The sequence below is a fragment of the Camelus bactrianus genome, chromosome 10, assembly GCF_048773025.1.
Source record: "Camelus bactrianus isolate YW-2024 breed Bactrian camel chromosome 10, ASM4877302v1, whole genome shotgun sequence".
In the NCBI taxonomy this organism is placed as follows: Eukaryota; Metazoa; Chordata; class Mammalia; order Artiodactyla; family Camelidae; genus Camelus; species Camelus bactrianus.
Genome location: NC_133548.1, coordinates 71192833 through 71217666, shown reverse-complemented (window position 1 = coordinate 71217666; position 24834 = coordinate 71192833). Strand labels below are relative to the sequence as shown.

General features: G+C 38.0%; 1 non-coding gene across 1 annotated transcript; it reads left to right on the top strand.

Annotated features, from left to right (window-relative positions):
- The first annotated feature begins 11052 nt into the window (after positions 1-11052).
- On the top strand, positions 11053-11159 carry LOC123616337 (U6 spliceosomal RNA). The gene has a single exon (XR_006724313.1). It is a non-coding gene; the product is annotated as a U6 spliceosomal RNA (small nuclear RNA).
- The last annotated feature ends 13675 nt before the right edge of the window (positions 11160-24834 follow it).

The window sequence follows — 24834 nt, the reverse complement described above, 5'->3', positions numbered from 1 at the left end:
TTAACAAAAATGAGCAATTGGACTTACTTTGGTTGGAACTGGGGCTACTATAGCAGACCCTGCCCCTCGGGGAGGATTCATCTATCATGAGTCCGCTGTAAAAAAATCTCTCTGCTGCAGTAAGCCAACTGGCTTTCCCAACTGGGGATGCAATTGATAAGCTAAAGACCTTAGCCTCGTTGGCTAATGTGGTTATGGATGACAGACCAGTTCTAAACGACCTCTTAGCCGAACAAGGTGGGCTATGTGGTGTTATTAATAGAACATACTGCACATGGGTAAATCTAACCAGAGAAACTGGAGTGGATATAGCCAAAATATACGACCAGGCCAAATGGCTACATGACTTTGGACAGGGAGCCACTCCCCATTCAATCTGGAATGCAGTCGAGGGGCTCCTCCCATCTTTAACTTGGCTTCTATCACTCCTTTGCCCTTTAGTGGCGATAATCCTATTATTTATTTTTGGCCTATGCTTATCTAGCCTGCTTGTTAAGTTTGTCTCTTCCACACTCCAAAAATTACATCTCCAGGTGATACTATGGCAAGGATTTCAACCCATCCCACCTGAAGATGGAGACTTTCAGCATCCACTGGACTGGACGTGGCTGCTTCCTCCTTTTAATCCCTTCACTCCGACCCCACCACTGTGAACCACCCTGAGACCCCTATCTCTGACGGAAAGCAAGAGATCTGGACTCACAGGTAGGGACAATGCCTATGCTCAGCTTGAAGTAGTTACCAAAGACTGACCATCAATCCTTTTCCTATTAAAAGGTTCTAAATGTCCAGACTCCTTGAGGGGGAAATGTTAGAGAAGGCAGGTAGCTAGATATGAGCCAAGAAAGGGTTACACGGGCCAAAAGGCCAAAAACCATACATCTTGTGGACAACAGCGGTCATTGGACAGACCAAGAAAAACAGGAGCCTCTGGACTGATAAACAAAAAACAAAAAACAAAACCCCAAAACATACCTTCTGGGTTAGCAAGTGTCCTGGAGGCAGAAGAGTGGGACAAGACAGGAATCCCCATCATCTGAATGTAACCTTTTAGTCATTATGACCTCTGTCCAAATGTAACCTCTTGTTTATTATGACCTCATCCAAATTCCCAATCAAGACTAAATAAGGACGAAAAATCCCTCCTCCCTACCTGGGAAGGTGGAGCTGGGATGAGGATCAGGAAAGTCGACCCCAGACCCCTCCCCACCAGTGAATATTCTGCGCATTCATTTTTACACCCATATAACGAGCTTGCCAAAGATACTCGGGGCGGCTACCCACCTGGGTCTGCCTGCTTTTTCCTTGAGAGCATATATCTATCCCTTAATAAGTCCTTGCTTTGCTTTCTTGACTTCTGTGTCTTGTTTCTGAATTCTTTCTGTGACAAGGGAAGAACCTATCACCCACAACAAGATTTACCTGTGTTTTTGCTATTGAGTTGCATGAGTTCCTTATATATTTTGGATATTAACCCCTTTAATTCATATGTATCCACAAAAGACTCCAAGTAGCAAAAACAACCTTGAGAAAAACAAAGCTGTAAAGATGGCACTTTCTGATTTCAAACTATATTATAAAGCTATAGTAATCCAAACTTAACGGTACTAGCCAGAGTCAGGAGCCCAGAAATAAACCTGTGCATATACAGTCAAGTAATATTTGACAAGGGAGTCAAGGATGCTAAATGGGATTAGTATATGCTCTTCCATAAATGCTGTTGGAAAAGCTGAACATTCATATACAAAAGAATGAAATGAGGTTTCTATCTTAAACCACTCACAAGAACTAACTTACAATGGGTAGACTTCAATGTAAGACATAAAACTCCTACAAGAAAACAAAGAGAAAGTTCCTTGATTTGGGCACTGGCGATGACTTTTTGAACACAACACCAAAAGCAAAAGACAAGCAGAGACAAAAATGATTAAGTGGGACTACATCAAACAGAAAATCTTCTGCACGACAAAAGGAAGAATCACAAAAGTGAAAAGCAACCTACGAAATGCGACTTCATTCTTTCATAAGAAGAAATCTCGAGACATAAAAACAATCTCATTTTTTGAAAAAGGCATGCCTATAGATAGCCATACACGTGTACAATGCAGTAGTTATGTTCCAAGACATGAGCGCGCCTTGTCTTAACAGGAAGATCCTGATTGCTCTGAGAAATTTTTCTTTGCTATTTTTCTGACTTATAAGAAGAGAGCTACAGCAGTTGGGGAAGTTTGGTTTTGTTTTGTTTTATCAGGTTGTCTTTAGGAGAGATATTTGGGGGATGATACTGACTCATTTAATTTTTTACTGGACCCTGTTGTCCGTGTGAGCAATATTTAGCTAGAGGAGAAAAAAGGGAGCATTCTTCCCTGACCTATATTCTTTCAGGCTATGAGGTATGAGAAACCATAACCTGGGTGCTCAGCTGGATTTTCCTGGCACTTCAGAGGGAAAATGCCAGAAAGGTTTGTGACCTCATTGTCTAAGGAGGTTTTTTTGTGGGTCTTCCCGAATGCTCAAATGTCCATGCATGACTGAAGTTCGGAACCTGCATTGGCAGGATTGCCAAGGGCTGCTGACCCTAAATAAGATAAATAAAAATGACATGGATGTAACCATTATTGATCCTGATTTTATGGACATATGCATCAAAGCACAAGTGAAGCTCCCTGGACCCTGCCTGGTGACTCATCAAAGCGGAAGAATGGATTGGTTAAGTACAGCCTTGTTTTGACTTAGTTGGGTTAGAATTATGGGAATGGGCATCCATGGACTTAGAAAAAGTGAAAAGAATCTTGGATTCAGTAAATAAGTCATTCCTTGCGCCTCCTAGTGATTAAAGAAGTAATATAGAAGAAAGAGAACCCAGTTATTGAGGTGATGGAGTGCTACTCTTAAGATGGTTGTAAGTCTCAACATTTCTGTGTTTCCAACAGGTAAGAGGCTAATGGAGAAAATAAAAATATTTGTTAACTCGGTATATAAGGACAAATTTAATAACGTAGTAAAATCATGTACAGAGTGAAAAGGTGCTGAGCCAAGAGGAGACTGAATTAGTGAAAAAGGGAAATGTTACAACTATAACCAAGGCCCCTGACTTTGATGGGCTTTGTGATTCACAAAGGGTCCTATGCCGGTCAAATATTTGTTGACTTTATCTGCGAAAGAAACCTCCACCTTTGCTTACAGCATTATTCAATTCTTCAGGTAAGATTATTCAATTCTGTTTAAAGGACGTCCCATCCCGCCCTTGTAACTTTGTACCCAAAATCTGCTTTCTTGTTTACTTGCCAGCTAATAGATGACTCATCAGCCTTAACCTCTGTCTCCTTTCATTCACCACAGATCATGCTGGCCTGTCCTCTCTGTTCTCCTTTGCTTTGTCCTTGCAAAATTCTTCCAGGTTTCTGCTTCCTGTTTCGACCATATCTCACGGTTTGATCGAAGAGGATATTAGAGTATAATAACTCAGTCCCACAGAAATAATTTGAAAGGCTTTTTTCTAATCTCCCTGAACTTGCTTTTAATCAGAATGCTGGCTATCCGGGGAGATGGTGGACTCAGTGTCCTCCGAAGACTATCTCTGAAGATTCAGCTCAGCTGTGAAAGCTTTAAAGGAGAAAGGAGAAGTAATCTCACTTGATGATTGAGATAGGACGTCAGAGTCCTTGCCATCCTCCACTGTACGCAGGCTGGTCAATCTCTCATGACTTTTTTTTTAATAGACAATTTTTTAGAGCAGTTTCAGGTTTACAACAGAATTGAGCAAAAAATACAGAGTTCCCACATAGCCCTCCCCACCCACACGTGTGTACTCCCTCACCCTCAGCATCCCTCATCAGTGTGGCATATTTAGTAAAATTGATGAACCAACATGGGCACATTATTATCAGCCAAAGTCTGTAGTTTACATTAGAGTTGATTCTTGATGTTGTACATTCTGTGAGCGTTGACAAATGCATAATGACATGTAGCCACCACTATAGTATCATACAGAATAATCTCATTGCCCTAAAACTCCTTTGTGCTCCATCTGTTCATTCCTCCCTCCCTGCCTCTCCCCAAACCCTTGGAAAATACGATCTTTTGATTGTTTCTGTAGCTGTGCCTTTTCCAGAACGTCATTTGGTTGTAATCGTACAGTTTGTAGCCTTTTTAGACTGGCTTCTTTCATTCAGTAATATGTCTTTTAAGTTTCTTCTGTGTCTTTCATAGCTTGATAGATCTTTTTCCACTGCACATGTATTTTAAAATTTACATATGTGTACTGTTCATTGTTTCTAAGAACGTTTAGCGCTTTAGCTTTTTTACTTACATAGTTATTGAAGGAATAAAGCCAATCACAAAACAAAAATTAATTCAAAAAAATACATACACCCTGCTATTAACAGCAACATTATTTATAATTGCCAAGATATGGAAGCATCCTAAGTGCACATCAGTAGTTGAATAGATTGTACACTGTTCGTTCTTGAGATTACTGAGGGAGAAGGTAGGGAAGAAGTCTGGTCATCTGTTAATTACTTATTCTTCTTTCCTACTTCTTTGATCTACAAAAAAAAACAACAAACAAACAAACAAAAACCTACCAATTAGGCAAAGCACCGTGTGATCAAAAGAGTTGAAAGTGGGGTGGGCTGATTTAAAAGTTAGTTACAATGTTGTTAAAGTGACAGGCAAAAATGATTTCCTGCTGAAGGTGGTTTCTTGCGAAGAGCTGTTTACAACAGTAGCCCTTCGTGGGTCATGAAGGCTCTTGAAAAGAAATTAGAAGTGCTTTCTCCCTCCCCTTCTCTCTACTTGCTTGATTTAGATATGTTTTAAACCATTTCTCCGGCAACATGCCCACCTCCCCCCAAATATACAACTCAAATTTTTCAGTAATGAGAGAACCAACTTGCCATCCGTTTGTTGGGAAAGAATAGGTTCTTGCCTCGCGCAGGAAAGAATTCAAAAGTAAGCCATGGTAAAGTGAAAGTAAGTTTATTCGAGAGATAACACACTCTCAGAAGGTGAGAGCTACAGAGGAGGACCACGAGGTGTGGGCGTGGTTAGGTTTTATGGGCCCGGTAATTTCACATGCTAATGGGTAGGAGGATTGTTCCAACTACTTCAGGGAAAGGGTGAGAATTTCCAAGAAATGCTCCCTGTCCACTTTTTGATCTTTTATGGTCAGCCTGGGAACTGTCATGGCGCCTGTGGGAGCACAATGAGACTCAAGGTCTACAGGAAGTCAGAACTTCTGCCGTCTTGGTTCTAACCAGTGTCTCCTTCCTCAATGGCTGTGTCATTCCTTCAGTGGTTGTGCCCTGCCCCCTTTCCTCCCACTTCACCTTCTGCATAAGCAAATTGTCATTCTTTTTCCTGCCTTTTAAAATTAAAAATCTTGGAAATGTTTCTCATGGTCTTCACTGTGCCAAACCCAAAGACGTTTTGCTTCATGAAAGATACTAAATACTACCGGCAGTAGTCAGGGTGACAGGTGTAAAACAGGGTGCTCGGTACAATAGCTTTCCACAACTTAAAACACTGTTCCTTTCTATTTTCCACATCCCACGGCTCCTAACCTGGTCCACATTCTACCTCTCCAGTCTCAACTTCCATCCCACTTTGCACAACTCCAGATGCTTCAGTTGCTCTGGGATTCTTCTGGGAGAACACATTTACTCTCATCTCAAGGGCCTTGTACTAAATCGATACTAAGACCCAGATGGCTTGCAACGTACCTTGCCAGTGGGAGACTCGGTTTTGTAAAACAATTTAGGTCAAAATTTAACCTGAATTTCTTGAGCTTATCAGTTAATTCATTTGTTCATGTCGCTCGACAGAAGCTTTGAGTAACTACTGCCAAACACTATTTTTCACCTTGAGCAAATGTAACTTTAAAATAAGACTCAGATGGATTTTAGACTCTAGGGGAGATGGGATGGCAATTAGAAGTTAAAAAAATATATTTTCAGAGAAGGGTAAAAGTTATAAAAAACAGATGATAATGGGATAGGTTAGGATAGAAAATGACTGGAAGGCTTCCTGGATTAGTAGTCACTTAAAGTCTTGCAAATAATGTGAGTAATAAAATTCAATCTTACATAGATCTATGAAAAAAGAAACATAAACACAGAGGACAGTAAGTACAAAGTCTCAAGGTAGCAACAGGCATGAGGTGTTTGAGAAATGCACAGAAAAATCATATATGTCAAGCAAGAATGAAATAAAGTCAAAGTTTAGGTAGGGACTTGATCATACAGTTCCTCAAATGACATGTTAAAGCATGTGGATATAATTTTAAGTGGAGTGAGAAGCGATTGGACTGTTTCATTCAGTGCCAATATAATTGACCAGATGGTAAATTTAATTGTGAGAACAGAGAAATCCCTGATATCGTAAGCTTCTCCTTAGAGAAGGAATCATAAAATCATCTGATAGACACCTATGATTATGATCTAAGATGCATTCTTGAGTATATTTATACTGGTATTTTTGTAGGATCTTTGTTCTCAAAGATATTGAACCAAGGGCAGAAGTACACTGAATGGGCATCAGAACTGAGGGAAGAGAGTCTACATAGCTTTTAAAAAGCCATTCTCGAGGAGGGAAATAGCTCAGTGATAAAGCGCATGCACAAGGTCCTGGGTTCAATTTCCAGTACCACTATTAAAAGAAAAATTAAATAAATTTTTTGAAAAAAGCCATTCTCATTACTACTAGGGCAGTGGAATACAGTAGGATGAGAGCAGGTGCAGAGAGATCGGTTTTCAGGCTATTTCAGTGATCTGTATGGGAGACTATAGGTGCTGGGAGTGGGAGGGTAGCACTGGGAAGGTGAGAACTGATCTATAGTGTATATTTTGGTGGTACAGTTAACAGGATATGCTGTTAGAATGGATCTGGGTGGGGGTGGGTGAAATGGGTAGAGGTTGAGGAAAATAGTGGAATCAAAGAAGACCCCTAGGTTTTCAACTTGGGCAAATGAAGGGATAGTGGTGTCATTTATTAAGAAGCAAACATGAGAGAAAATCAGCTAGGATGGTTGAAGATATCAAGGGTTTTGATGCATTAAATTTTAAGATGTCTATTATGTATACAAGAGTAGTTATTAAGAAGATGGTGGATTACAGAAGTCTGGACATCAGAATTGGAAACAGAATGTTGGAAGCTATCAGTTAACATCATGGGAATTGACAAGATCACAATGAGATATAAAGTAAAAAAGGAACCAATGGCAAGGCACCAGGATGATCTCAGTAAGCTCCGGGAGCAAGGTACTTATCCAAAACAAAACTCAATTCCCCCATTATTCTCAGCAACTAGCCAGACAATCCTTATAAATCAGAGACTAGATTTAAAGGGGATTCTTAGTGAATTCCAAGAATTGAGGTAGATCAATAGATTATTATTGGACCCTTTCCTTCTAGTCTTCACCAAAGAGTCACATGCATGCATTTTGGAATCGTGTGTAGATCTCATAATCAGATAACTTCCCTGACAAAGGAGCTGTCTCTTGCCTGACAATTCATCCCTGTTAACAAGGTGTTGAACAAAACTGCAACTCTTAAAAGCTAAGTTATCTTCTTACAAAGTTTTCTTCTATCTTTCAAAAGAATAATGACTCTTCTCTGTGATGGTTTCTAGGGTGATATAGGATATTGGGACCAGCAAGACAGCCAGTATACTAGGCATTACAACTCTATGCCATGATTTTTACAGCTTTTGCAGAAATTCTTTCCAGAATAACAAAGGCAACACCCACAGAACCCATAGGCAAACTTCACCTTGCCCTCCAAACATCAGTGTTCTGTGGTCTCACTGTGCATCCCTGTTTTGGACCATTGAGCAGTGGGCACAGAAGCTCGATGTTACTGTTTCAATCCCCATGGATTGAGGTGGCTTCCAGATTTAAAGGGGTTGCACTTATTATTTTTTGGACATTAAAAAGCAACTTCAAATATGAAGGAATTTAGAAAGCCACCACCTGTTCCCAGGGCCCCAAAATACCAGAGAAGACCTTAAGCATTTCACCTCAGGCTGATCTCAGACACAAAGATAGATTTAAACAAGAGCAATAATAATGGATAATAAATAATCATAGCAATAATAACAACAACACTGTCAACAACTGCGAATGCTGGGATAAGGAGATAATCAGATTCCTAATGTCATTACATTATAAAATTCAAATATCCAATTTTTAACAAAATATCACAAGGAACATGAAGAAACATGGAAGCACAGGCCATTCAAAGGAACAAAATAAATGGAAAAAAAATCCTTGAAGAAGCCCAGATGGCAGACTTATTAGACAAAGACTTTAAAGGATTGTTTTAAAGATGCACAGATACTAAAGAAAGACATGGGAAAAGACATAAATAAGACAGATGAACATAATGACAATATTAAAAAAAGAGATAGAAATTATAAAAACTGGAACCAAAAAAGAAATTTTGGAGCTGAATAGTATGATAACTGAGTAGAGTAGAAAGTCAAGAGAGGAAATCAATGAAAAACCTTGGTTCTTTGAAAAGATCAGCAAAATTGACAAATCTTTAACTACACTGACAAAACAGAAAGAAGGCACAAATTAAAAAAATTAAAATTAAAGTGAGCATATAACTTACAGAGACCAAAAAAGTTTTATTAAAGAGCACTGTGAACAATTGTACAACAGCAAGCTGGATAACTTATGAAATGGACACGTTCTTAGAAAAACACAACCCAATAACTCTGAATCATGAAGATACAGAAATTCAGAATAAACCTACACTAGTGAGGAGATTGTATTAACAGTGAAAAACATTCACAACAAAGAAAAGCCTTGGACCACATGTATTTACTGATGAATTCCACTAAGCAGTTAAAAAAGAATTAACACCAATCTCTTCAAAAAATTAAAGAGGAAGGAACACTTCTTAACATATTCTATGAGACCAGAATTATTCTAATACTAGTGCTAAATAAAGACATCATTAAATACATTAGAGAGCAATATCCCTTGTTCATACAGATGTAAAAATCCTCAACAAAATAGTATTAAATGGAATTCAACAACATATTAAAATGATATTCACCTTGACCAAGAGGGATTTATCCCGAGAATGTAAGAATGTTTCAACATAAAAAAATAATTGATCAATATAATATACCATATTAATGGAATGAATGGAGAAAAACATGATAATCCTAACTGATACAGAAAGTGGCATATGAAAAAAATCCAATATCCTTTTATGATTTTAAAAAACTCTTCAGAAAACTAGAAATAAAGGGAAAATTTCTCAGTATGATGAAGTATATTTATGGAAAATCCACAGCTAACATCAAAGTCAAAGAAAGACTGAAAGCTTTCCCACTGAGCTCAGGAAAAATGGAAGTGTATAACTTTCATTCTGCTATTCAACATTATAATGGAAGTTCTAGCTTCAGCTATCAGACAGAAAAAAAAAAAAAAAAAAACCACATCCAAACTGAAAATGAAGAGGTAAAATTATATGGAACCATAAAAGACCTAGAATTGCCAAAACATTACTGAAGAAAAATAAAGGGGCTGGAGGAATAACTCTCCCAGACTTCAGACAATACTATAGAGCTATAGTCATCAAAACAACATGGTATTGGTACAAAAACAGACATATAGACCAATGGAACAGAATAGAGAGCCCAGAAATGAACCCACAAACTTTTGGTCAACTAGTCTTCGACAAAGGAGGCAAGAATATACAATGGAATAAAGACAGTCTCTTCAGCAAATGGTGTTGGGAAAACTGGACAGCAGCATGTAAATCAACAAAGCTAGAACACTCCCTTACACCATACACAAAAATAAACTCAAAATGGATCAAAGACTTAAACATAAGACAAGATACAATAAATCTCCTAGAAGAAAACATAGGCAGAGCATTATCTGACATACATCTCAAAAATGTTCTCCTAGGGCAGTCTACCCAAGCAATAGAAATAAAAGCAAGAATAAACAAATGGGACCTAATTAAACTTACAAGCTTCTGCACAGCAAAGGAAACCATAAGTAAAACAAAACGACAACCTACGGAATGGGAGAAAATTTTTACAAATGATGAAACCAACAAAGGCTTGATCTCCAGAATATATAACCAGCTCATATGACTTAATAAGAAAAATACAAACAACCCAATCCAAAAATGGGCAGAAGACCTAAACAAGCAATTCTCCAAGGAAGAAATACAAATGATCAATAGGTACATGAAAAAATGCTCAGTATCACTAATTATCAGAGAAATGCAAATCAAAACTACCATGAGGTATCACCTCACACCAGTCAGAATGGCCATCATTCAAAAGTCCACCAATGACAAATGCTGTGGAGAAAAGGGAACCCTCCTACACTGCTGGTGGGAATGCAGTTTGGTGCAGCCACTGTGGAAAACAAAAGACTAGGAATAGACTTACCATATGACCCAGGAATCCCACTCCCGGGCATATACACAGAAGGAAACCTACTTCAAAAAGACACCTGCTCCCCAAAGTTCATAGCAGCACTATTGACAATAGCCAAGACAAGGAAACAGCCTAAATGTCCATCAACAGATGACTGGCTGAAGAAGCTGTGGTATATTTATACAATGGAATACTATTCAGCCATCAAAACCGACAACATAACGCCATTTGCAGCAAAATGGATGTTCCTGGAGAATGTCATTCTAAGTGAAGTAAGCCAGAAAGAGAAAGAAAAATACCATATGAGATCACTCATATGTGAAATCAAACAGAAACAGACCCATAGACATAGAATACAAACTTGTGGTTGCCAAGGGGGAGGGGGGTGGGAAGGGATAGACTGGGAGTTCAAAATTTGTAGATACTGACAGGCATATGCAGGATAGGTAAACAAGATTATTCTGTATAGCACAGGGAAATATATACAACATCTTGTGGTAGCTCACAGCAAAAAAAGATGTGACAATGAATATATGTATGCTCATGTTTAACTGAAAAATTGTGCTCTATATTGGAACTTGACACAACATTTTAAAATGACTATAACTCAATAAAAAAATTTTTTTTAAAAAAAGATATCAGTTTTTGCTTGCTTCGGCAGCACATATACTAAAATTGGAGTGATACAGAGTAGATTAGCATGGCCCCTGCACAAGGATGACATACAAATACATGAAGAGTTCCATATTTTGAAATTTTACATGCTGACAGGCATATGTAGAATAGATAAACAAGATTATACTGTACAGCACAGGGAAATACATACAAGATCTTCTGGTGGCTCACAGCTAAAAAAAATATGACTATGAATACATGTGTGTTCATGTATAACTGAAAAGTTGTGCTCTACTCTGGAAATTGACACAACATTATAAACTGACTATAACTCAATGAAAAATGTTAAAAAAAGCAAAGACATTCAAACTGAAAATGAAAAGGTAAAATTATCCCTGTTCACAGATGACATATCCTATGTATAGGAAATCCCAAATTATTCACAAGAAATCTACTAAAACTAATAAACAAATTCAGCAGAATTGCAGGGTTCAAGAGGAACACACACAAAATTTAGTTATATTTCTGTATACCAGCAATGAACACATGAAAAGAAAAATCAGGAAAGCAATTTCATATAAAATACTATCTAAAATAATGAAATACTTAGGAATAAATCTAACCAAGGAAATGAAGACTTGTACACTGAAAACTATAAAACAATGATGAAAGAAATTAAGGAGGGTCTAAGTAAGGAGAAACACAGCCCATCTTCATGACTTAATAGTGTTAAATTTCAATAATACCCAAAGTGTTCTATAAATGCAATACAATCCTTATCAGAATTCCAGTAGCCTTTTATTTACAGAAGTGAATGGAGAAAACAATCCTCAAATTCATATGGAATTACATGGGGCCCCAAATAGCCAAAACATCTTGAAAAAGAAAAATAAAGTTGGAAGACTAATACTTCCCTACTTTGAAATGTACTATAATGCGATAGTAACTTAAAACAATATGGTACTGACATAAGGACAGATCAATGGAATAGAATAGAACAATCAGAAATAAATCTTTATATGTATGGTTAATTAATTTTCTAGAAGGGTGCCAAGACTTTTCAAAGGGGAAAGGACAAACGGTACTGGGAAAATTGGATATTCACATGCAAAAGAATAAAGTTGGACTTATTCCATATGACCTTATACCATATATAAAACTAACTCAAAATGAATTAAAATAAACTTAACAGATAATGCTATAAAACTCAAAAGAAAACACTGGAGAAAATGTTCATGACACTGCATTTGGAAACAACTTCATGTTACCAGAAGACCAGGCAGTAAAAGGAAAACAATAAACTGGACTTCATCAAAATTAAGAAGTTTTATGCCTTGAAGAATACAATCTACAAAGTGAAAAAAATCTAAATAATGGGAGAAAATGGCTGCAAATCTTATATCTGATAAAGGACTAATATTCAGATTATATAAATAACTTCTAAAACTCAACTAAAACAAAAATAGGTAGGTTATTAAAACAGAAACACACACACATGAAAAATAACAGATACTGGCACAGGATAAATTGGAACCCTGTGCTTTGTGGGTGGTAAAATGGTACAGCCACTGTGGAAAATGGTTCAGTTTTTTCTCAAAATGTTATGCTACTATATAATTTACCAATTCCACTTCTAGGTATATGTCCAAAATAATTGAAAGATAGGGATTTTAATATACATTTGTACACTAATGTTTATAGCAGCATTATTCGCAAAAGCTAAAAGGTAGAAATAATCCAAGTGTTTACCAACAAATGAATGGGTAAACAACAGATGGTATAAACACAAATGGAATATTATTCAGTCATAAAAAGGAATGATATTTTGATATATGCTACAAGATGAATGGGCCTTAAAACATTATGTTTACTAAAATAAATCAGGCACAGAAGGACAACTATTGTATGACTCCATTTATATGGTGTATCTAGAATATGCAAATTCATAGAGAAAGTAGAATGGAGGTTGTCAAGGGTTGCAAGAAGAGTGTAAGGCAGAGTTATTGTTTAACTTGGGTAGAGAGATTTTGTTGGGGATGATAAAATTTTTGAGTCTAGATAGTGGTGCTGTTGTATAAAACTGAAAAAGTATTTAGTGCCACAGAATTTTTGGTGTGGGTCTCTTTGGACTTATCCTAGTTAAAATCCTCTGAGCTTTTTGAATTTAGATGTCTATTCCTTCTTCAGATATGGGAATTTTCAGCCATATTTCTTCAAATAAACTATCTGCCCTTTGTCTCTCTCTTCTGAGACTCCCATAATGTGTATATTGATCTGCTTGATGATTTTCTGTAAGTCCTTGAGATTTTCTTCATTTTTCTTCTTTTTCTCCTTCTTCTTTTTACCTTTGAGTTCCTGTGACTTAAGAATTTCAGATGACTTATCTTTGAGTTTAATTCCTTCTTCTCTTTAATCAAGTCTGCTGTTGAACTCCTTGAATGAATTTTTCAACTCAGTTATTGCATTTTTTAGCTCCATAATTTGTTTGATTCTTTTTAATAGTTTCTATCTGTTGATATTCTCATTATGTTCTTGCATCATTTTCCGGATTTTCTTTAGTTTTCAATCTGTTTTATTTTAGCTAATTGAGCTTCTTTAAGACAACTATTTTGAACTGTTTGTCAGGTAATTCAAAGATCTCCCTTTTCCAGTGTCAGTTTTTGGAAATTTATTTCATTCCTTTGATTGGGCCATGTTTCCGTGTTTCTTTGTATGCCTTATTTTTTCCCTTGGGATTTGGGCATTTGCAAAATACAACCACTGCTCTCAGCTTTTACGGCCTAGGATTGGATAGGAGAAGGCCTTCACCAATCAGCCCCACTAGAAATTCTAGGGGCATCACTAACCTTTTTCGGGATGTGTTTTCTTTGGAATTATGTGTGTAATTTCTGAATTAGAGGAGTTTGCGGCCTTCTTTTTTCAAGAGGTCATAATCTCTTCTTCTCTCTAGTGTCCGTCTGCAGCACTGCAGGTTCTCTGGTGCTGTAAAAAGTCACTGAGCTTTCCTTTATTCTCAAGGGCCCTCAAGCATCCAAAGTATTCTATTTCCCTGTCAGTGCTCCAAGTCAGACAAGACAGCAGCTGGTCCCTTGGGAGGTCCCCAGAAAACCTTTAATATTAGTTACACATTCCACTCCTCTCTCACCTCTGGGAGAGACTCCAGTCTGTGAGCTGGGTGTTTTCTTCCTATCACACTGAGGCACGTCAGCTTGAGGAAAGGGCTATCATGAATAAAATGCCACAGCTCCCTTACCCATTTCAAGGTAGCTATTCTTGACTTTGCACTCACTTGGGTTATTATAACTTCTTAACTGATTTCTAGAGATTTCATAAAGCCTCTTTGGTAGCAATAGCTGTGGTTGGCAACTTACATAAATGGCTAGAGTACAAGATGCAGTTCATGATAACCTGGGTCCTAAAGGACCACAGTACGATGGTAACTGCATTTAGCTTCTGGTTTGTCTGTGTGTGTGTGTGTGTGTGTGTGTGTGTGTATGTGTGTGTGTGTGTGTGTTCTCCTCACATTTGTTTAAAAAAATAAAGCATGGGTAATTTTGTGATGAAAAGGATATTACATTCAGACTGTTATGTAGTCATACAGAGCCATTTGACAAACCCCCACACATTGTTGTCTATCGCTGGGAATGATCAGACTCTGATTTAGCAGAGGTGATCAAATATGGAGAAATCAAGTCTTGGATTAATTGAATGCACCAGTATCTTTATGTGACTCTGACCTGAAATCATCATGAAGTATCCTAGGATGTATATACTGTTGACACTGGAGACTAATAGTCTATTATTATTTCAGGAAATGGCTTAAGGTAGCTTTTGCCAAACTGTTCCTCTCTCCCTTATTTTCTGCAATTTCCTAGACTAGAAAAAAAAAATTCCCAGTCCTCCAAGTTTATGTTATTTCCTGCTGTATCCCAGTATATTCTAAAACAAATTAACTCTTTGTCTATTGAGTTCTTTAATGGGAAATGCAATTGATTGTCAATGAGAAAATGGAAAAGAGGAAACTTGAGAATAAAGGAAAGGATTTGTTAATTTAAGATTATTTATTGTTCATTCAATTTGTGCTAATGAGTAGGCTGTACTTCAACTGAATTCAAATTCAGTAGCCTTGGAATGTTTTCAAGATATGACTTCAGTTTAAGTTTTTTGCTGCCTGCACAGAACCTTGGATTTCTGCTGGCAACTTTTCTTGTATTTATATCTTGTAATAGCTGAGAGAGGGTCACTGGGAAGAAGCCCTTTGAGCACTGTTTCAAAACTTAAATGTACAAATACATTTAAGGTAGTTACCTGGTGATCTTGTCAAAATGCAAACTCAAATTCAGCAAGTCTGGGTGGGGCCTGAGATTCTGCATTTCTTATGAGCCACAGGTAATTCTAGTACTGCCAGCATGAGCACAGACTCACCATCAGGGATCTACCTGATGCCTGTATCACAGCCTTCCAAATATGAAACAAAAGGAACTTTCTAAGGACAATTTTAAGGACAAACTGAAGATCATCATTTAGACCTACTACTGAGTAACTGTTGTGTTGCTTTAGTTAAGAGGGCAGAATTTCAAATATCTTGTTATCATCCAGTATTTCTCACCGGACTCAATGGTACTTAGACTGATAAAGGTCAAAAACTGTATTCAGTGCCTCTTGTGAACTTACTTTCTTATTGCTTTTATCTTGCTGTTAAGTCACTGAGCAAGTAGGAGATGAATATTTAATAAATATTTTAATGTTTAACAATTAGTCTTTTTTAATCTGTTTTCAAAGCCTATTGGGATAAATTGGTTTTGTTTTAAGGAGTATTCTTTTTTAAGGAGAAGCGAAATAAAGCTTTGACTGTTTGTGGGAGGTTGGAGGAAGTGGGTTGTGAGTGAATAAAGTGTGTGTGTGTGTGTGTTTGTGTGTGTGTGAGAGAGAGAGAGAGAAAGAAAAAGAGAAAGACAGAGATGTGGGGGATAATGACGGAAAGAAAAGGAGAAACTGAGAGAAAATGTGTAAGGATGTCTACACTGACGTTTTCTTGATTTTTTCAGTGAAACTGCAGTGCATCTATTTTTCAGTAAATGCACTCTTCTCTGTGAAAGAATATGTATGGGTGAAGAAGTCACTAGGCTACCTGGGATTACTTCCTTGCTGGACCCAGATGACTCCATTAACAAAGCCCAGGGGAGGAAGGTTTTTCTTGCTTTCTACCCTTCAGTCTCAAGGACTTAAGATTTCTAGACAGTTTTTATGAGTTGAGGTCACCAATACCCAGACTTCAATAAATCCAAAAAAAGAAGGAGCAGGAGGCCAAGCAATATGAAGACCCAAGTGAAGACATTTAGACAGCTGAAATGAGTGTCTTCGTTTTTACAGTGATTTCTTTTTCCATATTGTTTTATGTATTCCTTCCTGAGTTATCTCCAATACCACTTATTCACAGAAAATAAGCCTACACATTCCTGCCACACTCAGTTCACTTATCATTTAATGACCTCTTCAAGGAGTAGTGAAAGATCACAGAGGAATATGTAGAGATCCCTCAAGCAAAACAAATCAAAACTCAAAAATAAATAAATAAATAAATAAATAAATAAATAAATAAATAAACAAACAGGAAGCTTTCAGTCTGACTAAGCAGACGAGACAAATACTTTAGGGATTATTTGGCAGCTTGGTTTGCCTAAAGTTAGTGAATGAATATTGTGGAGGGCAGTGGGGAATAACTCTGATGAGACACGTTAGAAACATATTTTCAGGCTTTAAAAGCTAAGGTAAAAAGTTGTTGCACAGGCTATTAAAAATAAGTAAACTTACATTGATTGTACCAGATATGCCACACTGATGAGGGATGTTGAGGGTAGGGGTGGTTTTGTGGTATGTGTGGTTCGGGAGGGCTATGTGGGAGCTCTGTATTTCTGCTCAATTCTGCTGTAAATCTGAAACTGCTCTAAAAAAGCAAAGTCTATTTAAAAAATAAATAAATGAACCTAGCATCCATCTAGTATCCCAGATCCATCATCAATCTGTCTAGGTTGGATTTAGGGAGTTAAAATAATTTGGATATGTATTCAAATCCATCTTGTTATTAAATGTATGATTATATGTGTAATTAACCCTAGCTAGAGATTTTCATCTGTAAGGAGAGTTAACACTACCAATCTCAGTGTAGTAAGGATTACATGAGATAGTATATGTAGAAAATGAAACATAATACTTTCCACACAGAAAGTGCTCAGTTAAAATGATGATAACAACAAGAATGATGATGAAGATAATGATGGTGATGATGATGATGGTGGTGGTGATGGTGATGATAATGGTGGTGATGGTGATGATGATGGTGGTGATGATGATAGTGGTGGTGATGATGATGATGGTGGTGGTGGTGATGATGATGATGGTGGTGGTGGTGATGATGATGGTGGTGATGGTGGTGATGATGGTGGTGGTGATGGTGATGATGATGGTGGTGATGGTGGTGATGATGGTGGTGGTGATGGTGATGATGATGGTAGTGATGATGATGTTAGTGATGGTGATTTAGATATTGTCTCAATTCAAATGCCCCTGGAAGCAGATACAGTGTCAGGGATTTGTGTGCAGGTAGCTTATTTGGAGGCTTTACCTGAAAACAGCAGTGAGGGAGTGGGAAACAGCAATGAAAAAGAGAAAATCACCTCAAAAAATTGCATCAATGAATTCATTACTACTCGGAGCAACCAGAGAAGGAGAACCAGGTTCTTCCTGGGGGAACCTCTGGGACACTGTAGAATCTACCATCTGAGAAGGCGGGAAATTGGAGGATGTTTATCAACTGGCTACTGTCCTCCATCAGTTGATGTTTGACAGAGGCAGGCCCTAACCGAGCCCAAATTTCTGGGTGTGTATCATCACACCTGAGCATCCCTCAGTATTTTGATGAACAACTCCAGAAGCAAAGCAGGAAAAAACCTGAGGCACAACGGCTAGCCACATGCACGGAACTCTCCACCACTGCACCATTCAAATCAGATGGGCAAAGGGGCAGTGGCATGTGATGACAGTGATTTCCTTAAATTCATAGTGCAAATTAGCATCACGTACAACATTGCTTGTGAAAGTTATGCAATACTATTTGGCCTTTAAATTTCTTTTCTTTTTTCAATCAATATAATCTCCATGTCTCTCCACACCTCCCTCCTCCACCCTTGTAACAGCTGTAATTTTTCACTCTTTTGAACTCCTTGCAAAAACACACAGTTTTTCTCTTGTGCAAACTTTTCTCTTACGGCACTTCTCATTTTCTACTAGCATTACAGATACTTGAAGAATTATATTAAGGTAATAATTACGTTGCTGAATGTTCACTGTTCAACAGGTGATACTGGTTTTCAAGCATTAGATTTAACCCATCCAACAACTTCTCAAAGGCAGAAAGTTTACAGGTAGAGAAACTGAGACTTGAGTTGGATAATCATCACACCAATTATTACACCGATGTTAAGTGTTAATATTATTAGGAAATGGCTGAGTCCAAAATCTGGCCTTTGATCCCTGCATCAGAGGTTGAAAATGTAAACAGTCCATAGCTTGGTAAGAAACACAAATTAAGATAATGAGGTTAAGTAGGTACAGGGAAAACGGGAGAGTGTATGAATGCAGCATTACGAACGTGGTTCCAGGTAATTATTGTCATGTGGAAATTCAGGTAAGAGAGAACTGCCTTCCAAAATTTGATTTGAAATCTGTTAATTTTTAATGTCTGTTAAATAATCAATGCCAAAAGAAATCATATCTGTGAGGCTCAACAAAAACACATCTTTGCTCATGATGGAGTCTGTGGACCACCGATTTTTGACTTCTGTTATAACTCATATGATCTCAGCTCTATTATTAGATTATACATCCCTGAGCTGAGATTGCTCCTCACTCATGACACCAAGCAGTTCATCTCTCTGAGCCTTTTCTCATCTGCAAAATGGAAGCAACAACGCCTGTGCTCCTTTCGTAGGACAGCTGGAACAGAGCAGCACGAATTGGGAGGCTTAAAACAGAAATGTATTCTCTTATGCTTCTGGAGCCTAGAAGTCCTAAACCAAGGTTTCAGCAGGGCCATGCTCTCTCTGACAGCTTCTGGCTTTGTCCCTGACAATTCTTGATGTTTCTTGGCTCACAGCGCATAACTCTAATTTCCGCTTTCAATATCATCTTGCTGCTTTCCATCTGTGTGTCTTTATATTCACATGTGGTGCTGTCTTTCTGTTTCTGAGTCTCTTTTCTTTTTAAAACGTCACTGGTCATACTGAGTTAAGGGTTCACCCTACTCCAATATGACCTCATCTCATGTGCAGGAACTCTTTTTCCGAGTAAGAGCACATTCTGAGTTACAGTGGGTTAGGACTTCAGCATATATTTTTGTGGTAGAGAATTCAACCCAGAAGAATGCCTAACTCAGAGGGCTGTTATAAGGCAGTCATCATTTGGATTTGTCCTGTCTGAGTTACGTCATGTTTCCCCATTCAGCGGACTCATTCTTCCTTTGTTCTGGAAAATTCCTTGTAAAATTTTGTCTCTCTTCCATTTTCTCAATTATATCTTTCTGGGATTTGAATCAGATATATATTAAAATTCCTCATTCCATCCTTCATATGTCTGAATCCATCTTTCACAATTTCCAGCTCCTCATCTCTGTTTATTGCATTCTAGATAAATTGTTTGTGTGTCTCCAGATCACCTATGCTCTCACAAATGTTGTATCTTCCTTATAACCTGTCTGTTGTTAATTGCATTTGATATATGTCCTTTATACACGTTCTACTTTCGTTAAGTTGTTCTGATCGTTCTCCATTATAAAATAACTGATTTTTGTTTCCTTTATTTGAATCCCTCAGACACTGCCATTCTATACTCTGTGTTTGATTAGTCCAGCATCCACATGTCGTCGGGGACATAAATTTGGAGTTTCTTGTTTCCGCTGATATATTCTCACAGTGGTTTGCTTTCTAGTGTGTTTATAAACGTTGTCTGCTAGTACAGCTCCTATTCTGAGTGAAAGACCTGGGGGCCAAACTTGGGAAATAATTCCTTCTGCTTTTGCTGCCAGGTGACAGGACCAGATTCAAGACCTCATACATTTTCTCCCCAGGGATTTGGCCCCAGTGCGATTCCCAGGTCCACCTTCCACCTTGTGCAGCTTCCATAGGTCAGCATTTTTATGATACTGCTGTAATAGAAATCTGATGCCAGGAGACCACGCCCCTCCCGGCTGCTGCTCCTCTCCAGCTCACGATGTCTGCAGCTTCTCTTCCCAGCCAACCCTAGCTCCCAGGGGCTCCAATCCCATCCGTGGGCCTGAGTGCCCTGGCTACTCGAGGGCCAGTTCCTGTTTCAATACCTCAAAGAACATGTGCTGTTAAATTCTCAATGCGGTGGTGGATGTGGGTTTCAGAGAGCTCCCAGTTATCTCTGGTACTAGATGAGGACATCCAGCAGTGATGCTTAATAGAAGATATGTATCAAAAAAACACCTAGAATTATGTTTGTATATTCAAACCTGGAGCATCACCCTTGGAGCTTCTGAGTCAATAATCTGGAGTCAACTTAAATATCAATATTTTCAAGCATTTCCACTAGCAGGACCAATGTAGATTAAGTACTTATTTCAATGTCTAGTTCTCCTTAAATATTGAATATAAATGAGCGACTTTAGAGGCATGTTCATTTGACTCTCCTTCTCAAGAAGCTACATTGGCTCCATATTCCTTTCACATCAGTTTAAAATTCCACACTGAGGCTGTTTGTGATAAATCATCTTAATCTAGATCCAATCTCTCTCTCAAACCACACTTTCTGCTGATCCCAAACAAACATCCTTTGATTCAAACAAAAATTTAAAAAAAATAAAATAAACTTTCCCTCTTCTTTGACTCTGGCTTTGGCTTAAAAAAAAGGTTTTTTTATTCTTCTCATTGGATTGCTCTGGTCTCACATTTCTATTCTCTATAGCTGTTTTGTTTTTCGTTTATTTTTTTTTTTTTAAATCATGGACTTTAGAGTAAAGCAATCAAATTATACTTTGCGGTCATGGACTCTGCTTTTGACAAGAGGAGCTCTCCACGGTGAATCTCGTTTTCTGGTCTTTAAAACTCAGATACTAGTAATAACTGTTCAGCAGTATTGAGTGGGTGAAAGGACCTCACTGTACCTAGAACGCAGAGATGCATCAGTGAGTGAGTTACGTTCTCTCTCCCCCGTTACCAATCCGAGCACCACGCCTCTTGCTTGCTGCTCTGCGAGCCTGTGCGCGCTTCCTCGATTGTTTCAGGTCATGTTTAAGTGTGGCTCCTTCCTGATGCCTCACAGCACGTTTGCCTATGCCCTCATTTATCACCGCTATAACTCTTACCAATGCTTATATTTTATCTTCCTAAATTATCTTCAGTTCCATAAAGACAAGTCCATAGTTCAGTTCTCTGCTTTTATCTTCCATGTTTCCTGAGCAGTGCCCAGCTGGGGAGTGGCGCATCACACAGAGCAAGCAGTAGATGGGGACGAAAGCGGGCTTCTCACCCAAGTTGCAAAACTTGGGCTTCCGAGTCTCTGAACTGTTTACCTGATCTTATTCGTAGAATAGAATCAATGTTCATTTAACCTCACTTGCACAGTTGTTATGGCAGGCTAAGTCACATGAAAAATTGAGAAGCATTTTACAAGGTATACTTTGACATTACCTTGTTTTTGGAATATAGCACATGGCTACTACAGGGAGACACTGTGGTATGGTCTTTGCACACACCCTGCCATCCTACAAAATAAGAATGATTATGAGTTCCCCCATACAGATGAGAAAACCGAAATTTAGAAATGTTAAATAAATTGTCCAAGATCTTCAGCTAGTAAACGCAAGTTGATCTTAGAGCTATTGAATCTCAAAGTCCACCTGGATAAGCTGTACGAAAGGGAAGGTTTTAAATAAGAAACAGATAAAACAACCTGTTACAGCTGGTTAGTACTCTCATTAAGATGCATTATCACAAATGTCCTAAAAACATAAAGAAGAATAAGAAATAGATAAATTGTAGGGGTAAGTGGATGTCTAACGGATAAAAATGACACATCTATAACACAAGCAGAGGGATCTTTTTACTTTCCGTGCAAGGGCTTTTTAAAAAAATTACTATGCTTCCTTGAAAACACTGCTTAAAATTGTACTGCTGCATTAATTTTTTTTATTGAGGTATAGTCGGTTTACAATGTTGTGTCCATTTCTGGTGTACAGCACAATGCTTCAGTCATACATGAATATACGTATGTTCATTTTCATATTCTTTTTCACCGTGAGCTGAGACAAGATCTTGAATATACTTCCCTGTGCTATACAGTATAAACTTATTCATGTATTTTATATATACCTGTCAGTATCTGCAAACCTCGAACTCCCAGTTTATCCCTATGTAACACTCTAGGTATGTATTACTATTTTCTGGTTCCATATATTAGTTGATAAATTGGTCATCTTTATACATCATCCCTATAACTTATTTGCCTTCTGTCTACAAATCCTCATCCAACTGCAGATAATTCCATTTCAGTCATTATAGGATCCTCTTCCTTTTACCAGGGTTTTGACTGATTTGAGCTTGATTACGTCAAGAAAAACACAAAACGGAAAGAAAACCCTTTTTAGTCTATCGCTACAATAGATTTCAGTTTTTAAAATTCAATACATTACTGGGGTACAATTTATGTAAAATAAAATATGTCTCTTTTAAGGACAGCGTTGGATTATCAACGGCAAATGTACGTCGTGGTATACCACCCATCACCCCAGAAAGTCCCCTTGTGCTCTTTGCATTGAATGGCCCTCCACCTCTCCTCAGGCAGTTAGTGATCCTATTTCTATCACAGTACATGATTTTTCCTATTCTAGAACTTCATATAATTGGCATCATAGGGCAAGCATTCTATTGTATAAGAGTACGTGGCGTATTTCACTCACAATAGTCATAATGTTTTCATCCGTGTTTCTGCATGTATGCATACTTTGTTCCTTTTTTAATTGCTGAGTCGCATGCCAGCATCTGCATTTAACACAATTTATTTACTCATGCCATGCACCTATAATGGATATTTGGGATGTTTCTGGTTTTTAACATCTTCATTTTTGAGGAAACAGTGAACCCTTGCTCTGTAGCGGCTCTCTGCTGAGCCTCCCAGAATCAATGGGATAATCAATTAATCATGTAATTATGGTTTTACATTCCCAGGCCATCCCCTGTAGCCCGAATACCGCCTCAGCATGCCTCAGTTCAGTGGCGTGTGGCCCTGGCTGGTGGAGGAACCCTCGGGTGAAATCCTTAAGGCGTTTGGGATCAACAAATAAATATAAAAATGGAAAGGAAGAAGTGTACAGTGTCTCCCTGTGGCAAGGAGCACAAGACGGTGCTGCAAACTGGACTGAGTAATTACAGCAAAGGAGTAAAGATAAAGACACCCGGAGAAAACGCTTAGATTCAAATCAACACAGTGCATTTTATTCTAAATAAAATAATTTCACACACGTGGCCTAGAGTGCAGGGAGCAAAACTGGTACCCACAGGCCCAAAGGCAAGTCTGTTTCTAATTGCATAGTTTTAAAACAATAGTAATAGAGCTGTCAATATTTAATTTAGATATTTCATGCCCGTGTGTATGTATGCACACACACACGTATACACACATCACTGAGCATTTTAGTAACTCTGGGTCCTCATTCTCTTAAGATAATAAGGTAATAATCCCCATGGTATTTTCAGTAATAAATTAATAAACATGAAGTTCTGATATCTGTATTTTGTTACTAGCCTATTTTTCCTCAAATAAATCTGAAAGATAAATTGGTCACCTTGAGTTTATTTCTCGGATAACTGATTGCACATGTGTTTACAAAAAGCAGTGACCTCCTGTGCCTTCTTGCATTCCTCCATCTTCAGTATTAATTAGTATTCCAATATTTTATAACCTACTTCTGTAATTAATTTATTTTCCTCAGCACTCACCCCATCTGATGTTCTGAATATCCCCGTTACACATATTAAATTTCATGTTTGTGTTTTCATTTTTGAAGGTGAGGCCATGGGGTTAGGAGACCACTGTCTCGCTTGGCTGAGTCCTGGCCCTTAGCACAGAGGTATGGAGCAGGTCATCCACACATATTTGCTAAATAAATAAATAGATTAAGATACACAAAAGATACACTCAAATGGGGAATTAACTTTGGCTCTTTTTCTGGTGTGAAATATTTATATTAAAAATAATCACACCACTTATCAGGTCCTTACCATGTGTCAGGCAATGTTTTGTGCAATTTCCACATTTTCACTCACTAAACACTCAAAATTCAGTAGGTATGTACTACTAATGAAAGTGTTTTACGGATAGAGGAACCAAAGCAAGAAAAAATTTAACTATCCAAGAATGGATAGCTAAAATGCTAAATTTGACCTTCTGAGTCCAGAGTCTGTGCTTTTAGCATCTATCGTGTCCCTCAAAGCAGAACCACCTGAAAAGGAAGAGTGTTAGATTTGGCTGTGGAGAAAAATGTTTCCTTCCTAAAATTTTAGGAAGTTCTTTTAGTAGAACTTTCAGGAAGTTCCCTTCCTAGCACAGGGACACATAGTTCCCAGGACATGGTCCAGAGCCATGGGATGGGGGGCATGGGTCCCAGTGGTTCAACTTCTCCCAATGCTAGAAATCAAGTGTCTGTGTGTCCCCGCCAAAGTCACATGTTGAAAGCCTAAAGCCCAAGGTGACAGCATGTGGAGGTGGGGGCTCCGGGCGTTGAACTGATCGTGA